Genomic DNA, 12914 nt, shown 5'->3' with positions numbered 1-12914 from the left:
ATAGCAATTTCAGATACGATTGAAGGATTAATAGTGAAGTACGAGAGTATCTATCTTACCAAACTTTGTTTCAGCATTCATTGTCATCAGAGAGAATCTTGAAAGTTATTTTGAAAAACAGTTAGTATACCATTACATTTTTATATTATTATCAATTTTAATTGTTGAAAAAGCTATATTCAGACCATGTAGTTTGTGTATAAAAATAACACCATAGCGACTGAAAAGATGACCCAAACTTAAGTGCACTTATGACTCACTGAAAGACTCGGATACCGTTCCTATCACCACAGCAAATAGCTCTTAGCCTCTTGCTACTCCAGATTTATGGAACCTGACACCTACTGTTTGTTCTCATGGGCACCTTCACATGTGTGGTGCATACACACACACACACACACACACAGAGAGAGAGAGAGAGAGAGAGAGAGAGAGAGAGAGAGAGAGAGAGAGAGAAACACATCTAGTAAAGTTCATACTATACAGGCACTGGAACTATAAACAAAGTTTGTACACATAAAAACAGTCAATAGGAAAAATTTGACTGTATGAATGACCAGTGTCATTCTAGAAGTCTGATAGCAGGAAATAATGATAACCATCTGAGAAATAAAAATTATCTCAAATACATTATTGTAAACCACCATGCAGTCATCATTAAGTAATGAGCAATATGCATAAAAAGAGAAAAACAGGGAGAAAGGAATTATTTGCACATAGAAAAGCCTACACATGATAAATATTTAACTCAGTGCCTACAGTTGTCACCACAGAAGCCTCTTAGTTTAATTACAGTATTTATTTAAGATCAAAATGTATTAAGAGCATGTAATTTTTGTGTTGTTGGTAATTTGTAATTCTCAACTGCAGAGGTGACATTTTAGAATATACCAAATATCAGAGGTGGACTTTTAAAAATAAGATTACCTTGATGAAATACAATCATGATTAGATTGATTGTGTTACTCCAGTTAAGCAATGCATTCAGGTGAGTAATGTTAAATCCAGTGAAAAGTATTTGTTACTAAATTTTATATGTCATATTTGTTCATATTATTCACTTAGCATTCAAAACTATAAAATATCATTCTTCTTGTATTCTATTATGCTTGGGGCATTAGAAAGTAAATACCATTTTCATAAAAAAACCATTGGTATGGGGTTTCAGTCCTTTTCTTTTGAGCACATTAAATAAAGGTATTTTCAGTTTTGTACATTTGTCAAACTTTGTTGTAGGTGCTGCCTTGTTTGTAGTTCATAGGGTAGTGAAACATTAAAAACAAAAAATAAGTAAATCATGTCATGAGGACATAATTACTGTGTAGAAAAATGAAGCAGAAAAAGTAAACAAATCCTGTGGAGGCTGCAACAATTATTTTAGACAATATGGTTACAGAAAACTCTGCCTGTTTAAGTAACATCTGAGAAGAAGCCTTAATAGGGCGGGGATGTGTACAGAAAGGTCTGTGGTTGCCAGGGCAATAGTCACCTCAGCATAAGTAAAGCCAGGAGAATGGCTCCAAGGCATCATGTTGGCACATAAGCTTTTCCAGGACTGGAAGGAAAAACAATTTGAATGAATAGCTCATTAAATTGCTATCTGTAGTTGGGTAAATCTCACCCATGCTCAGGGTGTTTGTTCACAAGCTTGCCCATTTGTTCTGACCCCTATCTTTTGATATGCCTATAAAATCTACCTTACCTCAGGCTTCTGTTTAACGAGTCTGCTTTAATACTATTGTTTGGATGAAGGTTGATTGCTGTCTTCTGTCTTCTGAAAGAGTGTTCTACATGTAAGTATCCAAAATGCATCTTTAGATAATTATTAACATGCCTGGAGTGTTCAGAATAAAATGTGATTTCATTGTATGCATATTTATATCTGTATAGATTATTATATATACTTTTATGTTACTTTTGTGATTATTTCACTGAGATAAACAGACAAAGTATCTTTAAAGAGAAAAAGTTTACTTTGGCTCTCAGTTTGAGAGAAGTATATTATTTTCCTTTCCTCATGTAGACTAAATTAAATTGTGCAGAAAGCATTTTCAGATCACTGACAAGTACTTAGTCATGAGCAACACTATGTGATAATGAAGTGCACAAAACAATAAGTGGTGGTTTTATTTTGGACTTATCCATGTAGAGAACAAACTATCATCTGAGTAACTGTGAGTCATGGTATTGATTTCAGAGAAAGTGTGGTAGAGAAGTGATGCTGCTGACCATATACCTTCTTAGTTTAAAGTATGTGGTTTTTCTGTAGTTCTGCTTATTTTTAACATAGTATTAGAGCCACATAAAAAATAGTGGTGCCTAATTAGTATTAAAAGCTATTAGATTTTTTGTGGCATGGCTTGGTAAGTGAAAGTTCTTGCTGTACAAGTGCAAGGATCAAAGTTCAATCCTTTCTTATTATTTTTAAAATAATGTAATTTACTGAGCAAGGGAAGCAGTCTATTTCTATTTTTGCAACTATCAGGATGGTCACATTTTCCATATGGTGCAGATATCACTTTATGTAATATAGTTAATAGTTCATAAATCCCAAATTGAATTATTCTTTATACAGGCATAATTGCACATGCTTGCAATCCCAGCATTCAAGAGGCTGGGGAAGGAAAATTACCAGAAATTCTAAACCAGATTGTATCATAAAGTGATTTCTAAGACAGACAAAGCTATACAGTGTGATATTTTGCTGTTTTATTTATTTCAGATGTTATCCCCTTACTCCATCCCCCCCCCCCAGTCCCTGCCTAGGAACCCACTATCCCATCCCCCTTCCTCCAGCTTCTATGAGAATGTGCCCCCACCCAACCCCCCACTCCCACCTCCCCACCCTTGAATTCCCTCATACTGGGAGTTCAGCCTTCATGGGACCAAGGATCTCCTCTCCCACCTATGCCCAACCAAGTTATCCTATGCTACATATACAGCTGGAGCCATGAGTTCCTCCCTATTTGCTCCCAGGCTGGTAGTTTAGATCCTGGGAGCTCTGGTTGATTGGTATTGTTGCTCTCCCCATGGGGCCACAAACACTTTCAGCTCCTTCAGCTCCTTCTCTCTAACTCCTCCATTGGAAACCCCTTGATCAGCTCCATGATTAGCTGTGAGCATCCACCTCTGTATGTATCAGGCTCTGGCAGACCTCCAAGGAGAAAGCTGTATCAGGGTCTTGTCTGCATGCACTTCCTGACAGCCACAACAGCTTCTACCTTTGGTGACTGAACATGGGATGGATATCCAGGTGGAGCAGTCTCCAGATGGCCCCTCCTTCAGTGTCTGTCCCACATGTTGTCTTCATATTTGCTCCCTTGAGTATTTTGTTACTCTTTCTAAGAAGGACCAGAGCACCCACACTTTGGTCTTCCTTCTTCATGAGCTTCATGTGGGCTGTGAGTTGTATCTTGGGTATTGTTTGATTCTGGGCTAATATCCAATTATCAGTGAGTGAATAACATGTGTGTTCTTTTGTGATTGGGTTACCTCACACAGGATGATATTTTCTAGTTCCATCCATTTACCTAAGAATTTCTCGAACTCATTGTTTTTAATAGCTGAGTAATGTTCCATTGTGTAAATGTACCACATTTTTTGTATCCATTCCTCTGTTAAAGGACATCAGGGTTCTTTCCAGCTTCTGGCAATTATAAATACAGCTGCTATGAACATAGTGGTGCATATTTCCTTGTTATATGATGGAGCATCTTCTGGGTATATCCTAGCAGTAGTATAGCTAGGTCCTCAGGTAATGCTATGTCCAATTTTCTGAGGAACTGCCAGACTGCTTTCCAGAGTGGTTGCACCATCTTGCAATCTGCCAACAATGGAGGAGTGTTCCTCTTTCTCCACATCCTCGCCAGCATCTACTATCACCTGAGTTTTTGATCTTAGCCATTCTGACTGGTGTGAGGTAGAATCTCAAGGTTGTTTTGATTTGCATTTCCCTGATGACTAAGGAAGATGAATATTTCTTTAGGTGCTTCTCGGCCATTCGAGTTTCCTCAGTTGAGAATTCTTTGTTTAGCTCTGTACCCCATTTTTAATAGGGTTATTTGGTTGTCTAGAGTCTAATTTCTTGAGTTCTTTGTATATATTGGATATTAGCCCTCTATCAGATGGAGGATTGGTAAAGATCTTTTCCCAATCTGTTGGTTGCCATTTTGTTCTATTAACAGTGTCCTTTGCCTTACAGAAACTTTGCAATTGTATGAGGTCTCATTTGTCAATTCTTGATGTTAGAGCATAAGCCATTGGTGTTCTGTACAGGACTTTTCTGCTGTGCCCAAGTATTCAAGGTTCTTCCCCACCTTCTGTTCTGTTAGCTTCAGTGTATCTGGTTTTATGTGGAGGTCATTAATCCACTTGGACTTCAACTTTGTACACGTAGATAAGAATGGATCGATTTGCATACTTCTACAGAAATGTTGTCCTCCAGGTTAACCAGCACCATTTGGCGAAAATGCTGTCCTTTTACCACTGAACAGTTTTAGCTCAAAGATCAAGTGACCATAGGTGTGTGGTTTCATTTCTGGGTTTTCAATTCTATTCCATGTATCTTCCTGCCTGTCTCTATACCAATACCATGTAGTTTTTATCACTATTGCTCTGTAGTACAGCTTGAAATCAGGGATGGTGATTCCCCCAGAAGTTCTTTTATTGTTGAGAATAGTTCTCACTATTGTGTCTTTTTTTGTTGTTGTTGTTATTCCAAATGAATTTGAGAATTTCTCTTTCTAACTCTGTGAAGAATTTAGTTGGGATTTTAATGGGGATTGAATTGAATCTTTAGATTGCTTTTGGCAAGATGGGCATTTTTACTAAATTAATCGTGCCAATCATTGAGCATGGGAGATCTTTACATCTTCTAAGATCTTCTTTGATTTCTTTCTTCAGAGACTTGAAGTTCTCGTCATACAGATCTTTCACTTGCTTGGTTAGAGTCACACTAATAATGTATTTTATATTATTTGTGATTATTGTGAAGGGTGTCATTTCTCTAATTTCTTTTTCAGTCTGTTTATCTTTCAAGTAGAGGAAGGCTACTGATTTGTTTGAGTTGATTTTATAACCAGCCACTTGGCTGAAGTTGTTCATCAGGTTTAGGAGTTCTCTGGTAGAAGTTTTGGGGTCACTTAAGTATACTATCATATCATCTGTACATAGTGATATTTTGATATCCTTTCCTATTTGTATTCCTTTGACTTCTTTTTGTTGTCTAATTGCTCTAGTTAGGGCTTCCAGTACTATAGTGAATAGGTAGGGAGAGAGTGGGCAGCCTTGTATAGTCCCTGATTTTACTGGGATTGCTTCAAGTTTCTCTCTGTTTACTTTGATATTGGCTACTGGTTTGCTGTATATTGCTTTTACTATGTTTATGTATGGGCCTAGAGTTCCTTATCTTCCCAAGTCTTTTACCATGAAAGGATGTTGAATTTTGTCAAAACCTTTCTCAGTATCTAATGAGATGATCATGTGGGGTTTTTTCCTCCTTTGGGTTTGTTTATATAGTGGATTACATTAATGGATTTTCATATAATGAACCATACCTGCATCCCTGGGATGAAGGCTACTTGATCATAATGAATTTTTTTTGATGTGTTCTTGGACTTGGTTTGTGAAAAATTTATTGAGTATTTTTGCATCCATGTTCGTAAGGCAAATTGTTGTGAAGTTCTCTTTCTTTGTTGTGTCTTTGTGTGGTTTAGGTATAAGTATAATTGTGGTTTCATAGAATGAATTGAATAGTGTTACTTCTGTTTCTATTTTGTGGAATAGTTTCAAGAGTATTGGTGTTAGGTCTTCTTTGAAGGTCTGATAGAATTCTGCACTAAAAACATCTGATCCTAGGCTCTTTTTTTTTTTTTTTTTTTTTTTTTTTTTTTTTTTTTTTTTTGGTTGGGAGACTTTTAATGACTGGTGCTATTTCTTTAGGAGTCATGGGACTATTTAGGTGGTTTATCTGATCCTGATTTAACTTTGGTACCTGGTATCTGTCAAGAAAATTGTCCATTTCATTCAAATTTTCCAGTTTTGTTGTATAAGCTTCTGTAGTAGGATCTGATGATTTTTTTAAATTTCCTCAGTTTCTGTTGTTATGGATCCCTTTTCTGTTCTAATTTTATTAATTTGGATACTGTCTCTGTGCCCTCTGGTTAGTCTGGCTAAGGGTTTATCTGTCTTGTTGATTTTCTCAAAGTACCAGCTCCTAGTTCTGTAGATACTTTGTGTAGTTCTTTTTGTTTCTACTTGGTTGATTTCAGACCTGAGTTTGATTATTTCCTGCTGTCGACTCTTCTTAGGTGTATTTGTTTCTCTTTGTTCTAGAACTTTCATGTGTGTTGTCAAGTTGCCAGTGTACGTTCTATCCATTATCTTTTTGTAGACTTAGATCTATGAGTTTTCCTCTAGCACTGCTTTCATTGTATCCCATAAATTTTGGTATAACGAGCCTTTGTTTTCATTAAATTCTAAAAGGTCTTTAATTTCTTTCTTTATTTCTTCCTTGACCAAGTCATCATTAAATAGAGCATTGTTCAGTTTCCACCTGTATGTGGGCTTTCCATTGTTTTTGTTATTATTTAAGACCAGCCTTAATCCATGGTGATCTGATAGGATGCAAGGGATTATTTCAATATTTTTTGTATCTGTTGAAGCCTGCTTTGTGACCAAGTATATGGTCTATTTTGAAGAAAGTACCATGAGGTGCCGAGAAGAAGGTATATTCTTTTGTTTTAGGATGAAATGTTCTATAGATATCCATTAAATCCATTTGGTTCATAACTTCCATTAATTCCACTGTGTCTCTGTTTAGTTTCTGTTTCCATGAATAGACCATTGCTGAGAGTGCATTGTTGAAATACCCTACTATTATTGTGTGAGATGCAATGTATGCTTTGAGTTTTAGTAAAGTTTCTTTTATAAATGTGGGTGCCGTTGCATTTGGAGCATATATGTTCAGAATTGAGAGTTCATCTTGGTAGATTTTTCCTTATCTTTTTTAATAACTTTGGGTTTAAAGTCAATTTTATTCGAAATTAGAATGGCTACTCCAGCTTGTTTTTTAGAACCATTTGCATGGAAAAAATGTTTTCCAGCCTTTTGCTCTTAGGTAGTGTCTGTCTTTGCCACTTAGGTTCATTTCCTGTATGCAGCAAAATTCTGGGTCCTGTTTATGTATCTAGTTTGTTAGTCTATTTTTTTTTAAAATTGGGGAATTGAGTCCATTGATGTTGAGAAATATTAAGTTCCATCCTTGATAACCATAGTGGAAAAAGGAAAACGATTCTACTTCCCTTTACATAAGCAAAAGGGTGGAAGAGGAGGAGGAGGAGAAAGAGGAAGAGGAGGTGAAGGATTAAGAGAAAGAAGAATGAAATTAAGGAGAAGAAGAGGGGAGGAGATGTAGAGGAAGGAGGATAAGAGGAGAAAAATGAAGAAAATGAGGAAAAGGGAAAGACAATTTTTTAAATATTAGGAAATCTTATATTCACGTTAAATAATCTTTTAGCATATTGTTACTTTTATCATCTTACAAAGTTGTGTTGTGTGGCCGACTTTTTCCCAGGGAGATAGAAAACACACATCTTTATTTACTCCAGAAAAGGAACAGGTTACAGACCAAAATAATGATTGCATTAAACTTCATATTTTTGAAAAATATAATTTTATTGAGGTTACTTCCAGGAATATGGGTAAAGGGTTAATTACAGGAAAGGTGAGTCCAAAATGTCAGCATGAAAGAAAACACTATCCCAACTGCATGCAACCCTAGAGATCTGAGCACAATTTGCAGGTCTAAGATGTCTCATCTTTTAAGTTACAGCTGGGTAAAGTGACCTCCTTCAACATGTTCTACTATTTCTGGAGTTTTTGATCACCTCCGAAGTTCCTACTCTTTCACCCATGTGATGCTTTCTTTCTTCTTGAGTCTCATAAGTCTCATCCTTCCTCTTGAATGTAATGTGTGGTGGTTTGCATGAAAATGCTCCCCATAGGCACATAGAAAAGTAGCTCTATACAAAGGTATGGCCTTGTTGGAATAAGCAGGACAGTAAAGGGAGGTATGGCCCTGTTAGAGCAAGTGGATACTTGAGGGTAGGCTTTGGGGTTTCAGAAGTTCAAGGCAAGCCCTCTGGTACTCTTTCCTCTTGATACCTTCTTATCTAGATGATCTAGATCCATACCTCTCCAGCACCATGTCTGCCTGTGTGCCACCATGCTTCCTACCAGAATGATATTGAACTAAACCTCTGAACTGTAAGGCAGCTGGAATTCAATTGTTTTCTTCAAAAAATTGCAATGGTCATGGTATCATCTTCACAGGAATATTTGGACAACTATATAAACTGGGATTTAACACTTGCTTCACCTGACAAGTTTCTTTTATTAGAAAGATGCACTAATTGCTTTCAGCTAGCCTTAATTGTCACTAAATGAAAGTGGAAATCAGGAGAAGCTCAGCTGGAGTCCACATTACCAAGATTCCTTTTAGCAGTTGGGTATCTACATGATGTTTACAATCGATATTTTCTTCATAGCTGTCTTTTGCATCGCCCTTAATTTTCCCTCACTTAACTTCACTGGCAGAATGAAAGATGTAATGTGTGTCTATACTGGGAAGGAAAGGACAGGTGGTCAGAAGAGCAAGAAAATTCCATTGCTTATAGAAGTTCAGCTTCTAGCTGAAGTGGTGCCCTCAATCCATGGTGAATTAGAGATCCCAATACCATAAAATCTCAGTAGTTAATTTAAAGAGTCAGATTTTTTATACAGATATTAATTACCCAGAAGTTAGCACACACATAACACACACGAGATACAGAAAATTTTTATAATAGAAAACTGATTTTTATTTTGTTTGTTCAGATCAATACTGTGTTTTCCTGAACAATCAGTTAAAATATTTTAAGTTCATATATTTCTTTAAAATGTCTAAACCATTAACACATGGGAAATCCCCTTGGAATGTTATATTTACACATTTTTGAAATGCGGATAATTTACCTCAGTACACAAATATTTTAATTTTCTTATTATTTTGTATGTTATTATGTGTACACCCCTGTGTGCACGCATATTTGGAGGTGAGTTGGACACTGGATTTTCTTTATTTTTCCCTTAGTCCACCGAGGCAGTATCTCATAGAAAACAAAGTTCTTGGTTTCAGGTAAAACAGCTGACTACCAAGCTTCTGGGATTTGCCTATCTCCTTCAGTCAATTCTGGCATTAGCAGAATGCACAATCCTGACTAGCTTTTTATGTTGCAGCTGTGAATTTTAAATCAGGATCCCGGTTTTCAGAGCAAATATTCCGAGTCATGGAGCCAGTTCTTCAATATCTACATTGTGTTTATGCTAACTGGAAATATTAGATGTGATACTAAAATTATAATGTATGGTATTTCTTTGAAAAGCACTGATATCCTTAAATTTTACTGAAGGACTGATGTTGGTAATAAAACATTCTCTTATGAATATCATCGAATTAATCTTATTATTATAAACTTTAAGAATAATGTTCACAAATTTCTCTGTGTTTGTTATACTCTTACAAATACAAGAAAGTTGCTATTGTTACATATTTATCTTTGGATACTCTAGACTTTTTTCTAATATCATTTACCCATATTTATGTGCACAGGAAAGGCCACCTAATCTTAATTTTTTGTTAAGTGTGTGCATGTATGTGGGTGTATGAGTATATGTACAGTGAAAGTGGGTATGTGAGTGTGAGTACCTATGTTCACCAAACACATGGAGAGGCCAGAGAAGGATGCAATGTGCCCTGCTTTATTGCTCTCATCTTTACAACCTAGAAGCAGCTCACTCATTGAACTTGAAGCATAGCTCGTAGCTAGTCATAGTAGTAGTAGACAGTGATACTTCCGTCTCTGAACCCCACAGGTGTTTTCTTATGTTCATACAGAAGACTGGACCTCAGGCAATAATGCTTTTACAGAAAAATAATCTTACCTGTTAAGATAGCTTCCTAGTGACCATTAGAAGACATTGAAATCAAATTTCATTTAAACAATTACAATTAACTCAAAATGTGTTTATTTGTGAGAATCTACATGAGATATTAGTATGCTGTAAGGGTATGTGAGACCTTATAAAATATTATGTTTATAAGTATTATTTTTGCATGTCATAAGATCTTAATATAAAGAACAGGCTGTCTTTAAGCTTTCTGCTTCAAGTATTGGGATTATCTTCAATACTGCCTGAAAATTTTTCTTGGTAACTTCTAATGTCTTCTCCTAAAATTGCTCTTCATTTTAGAAACCAATGCTTATACAATCATCAATGATACCTATGAATTGTGTTTACAAAGGATTGCAGTTTTAATAAGAGAATGAATGTTGGAACAAGGTGAGAAAATCAAAACACTCTGCACAGAATTTATTACAACTGGCATAGAAATTAATACCTGATTAATAGTGAAAAACAGTGACAGAATTGTTCAACTCCAATCATTTCCAATCAACTAGAAGTGACTATACTTCCAGCCACTTTCAAGAGAGTATTCATAGGGCAAACATAAACATGACATATGGAATGTGTTCTTTCTTTATTTATTGGGTATTTTATTTATTTACTTTTCAGATACCATCTGCTTTCCCCATTTCCCCTCCCTAGAAAACCCCTATCCCATCCCCCTCCTCCTTTTTGCTTTCATACTATTTGTATTTGAAGTTATCTAAACTTCACTAGTTATATGCTTATTGTCTTTTGAAGAAAGTATCATTGGCTGTTAAGTCTTCAATAAGTTGGCTACAATCCATATAACCATATAGGTTATGTAACAAGACAACAGGGAAAAGGGAAGTATATTCCAGAGAAGAGAAATAGCATGGATAGTTATGGATGAATAAGTTGTGGGAAAAAACAAGAGGATCAAAAGGGGAAATGGAATGGAAAGGAAGACAATGGAAGGATCGGCCAATACTAAGGGCCCTTTGAGGAATTGTATTAAAACAGTAGAGACTTCTTAACATATATACATATATGAAGGAAATCTAAACTGGAATTATCAAATAATAGGGGAGAAAGTCTAAACTAGACGTCTCTGACCACCAAGTGAAAATTCCAGTCCCAGGAGTGGATTGCATCTAATCAGGTTTTTACTCAAAGGTACTTCATTAGAACTGCCCCCTTCTCCTCCCCCCCCAAAAAAACCCCACAGGATATTGCTCTTGGTTGTTCTTCACAAACTGATGGTAAGGCCCTATTGCTGTAAGATCTTACATAAGTCACTGAATAAGGAGAAGTCATGTTGGTACCTACCTAGAACCTTCATCCTAATAGATTCGTATTCATGGTACTCGAAGATTCTCAACATACTACCAGAGAAGAAAAGTAAACACCAAAATAATTAAAAAACAACCAAGAAGTTTACAAGGAGGGATCCATGGTTCCAGATATATATGTAGCAGAGGATGGCTTTGTCTGACATCAATGGGATGGGAGGCCCTTTGTCCTGTGGAGGTTTGATGTCCCAGTGTAGAGGGATGCTGGTGGGGCAGGAAAGAGTGGGTGGAGGAGCACCCTCATAGAGGTGAAGAGGAGGGGAGAAAGGGCATATGTGGGATGAGAGGTTCGTGGAGTGGCAACTGGGAAGTGGGATATCATTTGAGATGTAAACAAATGGAATGGTTAATAAAAAAAAAATCACTTTCAAAAAGAAAAAAAAAAGGAAAAACATAAAAAAATCCCTATGATCTACAATGGTACCCTGACACAAGTTATGCTTGTACAATAGTGATACAAAAATTGTTTGAATATCCAACCAGTATTTGATTGGAATTAAGGCCCACTCAATGACACAGAATCCATGCCCCAAATTGCCCAGAGACTAGATACAAAATTGGCCTGAGATTAGATAGAAAATGGACCTAAAGAAAAACCAAATATTATTGTTTTTCTAAAAAAAATAAAATGATTTCTGATGACATTCTGCTGTACCCATAGATCAGTATCTTATTCAGTCATCCTCAGAAAAGCTGCTTCTTGTAACAGATGGAAGCACATACAGAAAACACAACTGGACATTATACACAAAATGTATAGAAACTTGAAGAAATATGCCAGGGTGAATGTTACCAAAAGAAGGGCAGTTTGTAGTATAAGAAACTGATCTCATGGTGTCTTCGACTCTTCTGAACCCTACAATTATTCTTTCCCCTCTTCACTATGATTCACTATGTTCTGCCCAAAGTGTGTGTACCTGTGGGTCTCTGCATCTGTTTCCGTCAGTTGCTGAATCGAGCCTATCTGATATTTATGCCAGAGACTGCTCTATAAGTCTAGCAGACTATCATTAGAAATCAGGCATTTAATTTTTTTTGGTCAGTCATGTTTGGTTCTATTCTAGGACTCTAGGCTACTTGGCCTCTGGTTTCTGGTCCTTCACGCAGTGTTTGGGAGGGCTTCCCGCTCATGGCAATGGTCTCAATCTAGTCCCGCCATTAGTTGGTCACTCCTACAATTCCTGTGCCACGTTTACACTTTTACCCTACAAGAAAACTCACAGAATCAAGAAACCTGGACTCACAAGAGCTGACTGAGACTTTAATCACAATCAGGGAGCCTGCATGGGTCCAACCTAGGTCCTCTGTACATATGTTATAGCTGTCTAGGTTAATATTTTTATGGGACTTCTAGTAGAGGGAGCATGGGCTGTATCTGACACTTATGCCTATTTGGGGACCATTGTCCTCGAACTGGTTTGCCTTGTCCAGCATTAATATGTGGGGTAGTGCCTAGTCTTATTGGAACTTGTTATGCCATGTTTAGTTGATGTCCCTGGGAGGCCTTTCCTGAAGGGAAACTCAGGAGGGGTGGATGGAGAATAGGGAGGAGAAAAAAAAAAAAAAACTGGAAGGATTTTCAAATGTTATCCCTTT

This window comes from Arvicanthis niloticus, chromosome 3 (genome assembly GCF_011762505.2).
Source record: "Arvicanthis niloticus isolate mArvNil1 chromosome 3, mArvNil1.pat.X, whole genome shotgun sequence".
Classification (NCBI taxonomy): Eukaryota; Metazoa; Chordata; class Mammalia; order Rodentia; family Muridae; genus Arvicanthis; species Arvicanthis niloticus.
This window is presented reverse-complemented; position numbering follows the sequence as displayed.